We start from the raw sequence: 3368 nt of genomic DNA on the forward strand, positions 1-3368 counted from the left end.
TCTATAACTTCAATGCGTTCCACAAAAATCACGACTCCCAAGTCCTGGTAAGCCGAGTGCGACATGGGATGCCCGTTTGTGGGGACTCACGGGATACTGGGGGATGCGCTTTCTTCTTCCTCTATCAGATGGTGCTCAAGAGGGTGGGCTTGCGTCTACCCCTCACTCCCTTCGAAAAAGAGCTACTGACAGAGATAAACACTGCTCCCGCCCAACTCCATCCCAACAGTTGGGCTTTCGTGAGGGGGTTCCAAATTCTCTGCGGCTATCTAGGCGTTCCTTCCTCCGTGGACGTTTTTCTTCACTTCTTCGAGGTAAAGAAGCAAGGGAAAAGTCTCTGGATGAGCTTTTCTGGCATCGCCGGGCGCATCATCCTTACGCTCTTCCAGAATTCATTCAAAGGATGGAAGGGGAAATTCTTCAAGGTACGCGCGACCAAGCGCGATCCTTCCATCCTAGAGGGCTTTCCCCTGTACTGGACAGACAAACCTATAACCATGAAGCCCTTGGCTCTGGACGAGCTCGCCCCGCCTGACCGGGATGTATGCAAAGCCCTGGCGGGACTGGGAATAGTCTTCGATACCGCCAAACTCATCGCGAATGAATTCAATGCCCATGGGGTTTCTACATACTTCGGTATCTGCATTAGTTGTTGTGGTTATCTGCATTACCATTTTTCGCTGTACAATGTTACTTGCATTTTCACGCCTCTTCATGTATTGTGAATTCGCATAACTGTTCTAGTGCTAATCCTTGTTGTTTGGCCTGTCTTGATATAGGATCAGTGATGGGTGTTTTCAAAAGAATAATGTTGGCGAAAGCACTGAAGGAGGCTCGTGCCGCCAAGGCAGGCGTCTCCTCCAGCCCTGTTGCCAATCCGATTCTCCCACCAGCTACGTCATCGCCGCCTCCAGTCACTGCTGAAGCTGCTTCTAGCCCATCTCCGACGTCTCCACCTGGCTCCGACTTGCTTCCAACTCCCAACTCTCCTTCGCCTATCGCCGCTATTCCCCTAGCTGCGGCCTCGTCACCGGCTCCAACCCCCCTTGACAAAGGGAAAAGGGTTTTGGAGGTTCTGTCAGATGATGAGGAATCAGAGGGCGTGGCACCCTTCAGAAGGAGGAAATCCGCGCGGGTTCCTCTTCTGGTAGAGACGTCGCCACAGGGAGGGAACCCCTTTATGGACAACCCCCCAAGCGCAACCTCACTCCCTCCTATGATTCTCTAAGAGGAAAGGGGCGAAGGTGCTGAATCTGCGCCGCCTCCGCCGCCGCCAGAAACCACTGCTTCCCCGGCTCCCGACGCTGCTGCCCCCGACTTCATCGCCATCCCTCCTCCAATCATGCATTTGATGAGGGGTTTCAGTGGCGGGACTATGCCAGAAGGTACCGACAGGAGGGAAGGCATGCCTTTCTACTTGGGGGCCTTCTTGGCGGTGGCTCTTGAATGGCGCTCCCAGGCCAGAAACGCGGTCCTGCAAGCTCATACCCTCCAAGCCTTGGAAACGAAAGCATCTACTCTGGAGGAGGAAATGAGGACCCTGGGACGCCAGAACGAAGCCTATCAAACTTCCCTGAGACAAATGCAAGAGTCCAAAGCAGAAACAGAGAGGCGACTGGCGGAGGCATTGGAGCTCCAGGCAGGTTTCTACACTCGGGAAGTTGCTCTTCAAGTGCAGGTAGCGGGTCTTCAGGAAGTGGTCAAGGCGGATGCAGAAACTCACAAGGACCTGAAGGACCGTTGATGTGAACAGGCTGCCAAGGTGGTGCGGATGGAGGAGGAAATGGCCACCCAGGCCAAAGCTATGGACCTTCTCCGAGTTGACTACGACAAACTGCAGGTCGAGGTTAGCCGGCTTCGCGTGGAGAAAGAGGCTCTGGAGAAGCAGGTGACCTCTGGAGACGCCGCCATTGAGGAACTGGAGAAGGAGAAAAAGTCCCTTATCCAGGAGATGGCGGGTACCTTCGAGGAGGGGTTCCAAGAGGCCCTGACCCAGGCGTCCTGCGAGAATCCTGGCGTCAACCTTTCAAACTGCGACCCCACACACCACGTAGTCGACGGGAAGGTCGTGCCCATGGACTTGAACGACTGAACTGCTGCTCCTCATCCGCCACCTTCCTCTTCAAGCTGAACTCTTCATTCTTTACCTTCGTTTTTTGATTTTATCTGTCAAAACTTGTAATTCTTTGAACTATCCGCACTCTTGTTACTGATTTAGGACGTTCGCATGGTTGTGTTTATTTCTTTGTCACATACGATTTTGCCTATGCGATCTCATTCTCATCTTTTCCCTTCACGCGCTTCACTTACTTTATCTGGGTTCTGCCCATTTCTTTCACTTCGTTGGGCGGTTTGGTATGATTGGGTAAGGTCGCCCGCCAACCCTTACGCCCATGGAGAGGCTCACTAAGTGGCGCCGTATCGTCCACGGGACGTCTCTGATACCGAAAGGCTCTTTCTTTGATCTTTTAACGCTCGGCGCCCACGCCTAAGGAGAGGCCAGCTAAAGCAGCACCGTATCGTCCCCGGGTGTCTAAAACGCTGAGTGCTGTGGGGTTTTTGTTCCCTCCATGGTCTTTCCTGCCCATAGGTATCGGGGAACACCCTGCCAGTGACTCGCTGGCGTTTGGCGGTCTCGTCTCCCTCCACAGTCTTTCCTACCTGTGGGTATCGGGGAGGCGACGCCTGCGACTAACTTTGCCTTTCTCTGATTTCTTCTCCCTCCTCAGTCTTTCCTACCTGTGGGTATCGGGGAGGTAACGCCAGTCGGTATTTGGGTTGGCGACGCCCGCGACATCTCGCGCTGTCGTCGCCCTTTACGTCCTTCCTGGCAACGCCTCGAGCGTTACCTTTACTTCGACATTGACCTTAATTCTTGCCTTGGTCAACGCCTGATAACAACGAAGAGCCCAAGGCTTTGCCTGTGCCACCACGTGGCGCTCCTTTGTATAGCTGATGGGACCTTCTGTCATTCGACTTGATCCACGTGGCGCTGCTTGCATGGTTGATGGGGTATCTAGTCACTTCATTTTCTGACTCCTGCTGTACCCTTGGCTCACTTTCGACGGCGCATCGTACCACTGGATATTCTGCTGATACGACGTTTTCTGATTTAAACAAGTGGTGCCAGCGTCATCCTTTCATCTTCTGCCACGTGTATCAATCGCACGGTGCATCCGTTCGCGTCGTTTGGCGCTCTAATCGCTTTATTTAACTCTTCAAACTCTGGAACTATCTTCACCATTTTCTCACTCTTCATAACCTACTTGCGTTCTTTCTCCTTGCACCCTTCCTTCTTGCACCCTTTCTTCTCTGTCGAAGGGTTGTTAACCTTCGCTCCCCTCGCTCAACCCTTGCATTTCTAGCCA

Source organism: Phaseolus vulgaris, chromosome 5 (assembly GCF_000499845.2).
Source record: "Phaseolus vulgaris cultivar G19833 chromosome 5, P. vulgaris v2.0, whole genome shotgun sequence".
NCBI classification, from domain to species: domain Eukaryota; kingdom Viridiplantae; phylum Streptophyta; class Magnoliopsida; order Fabales; family Fabaceae; genus Phaseolus; species Phaseolus vulgaris.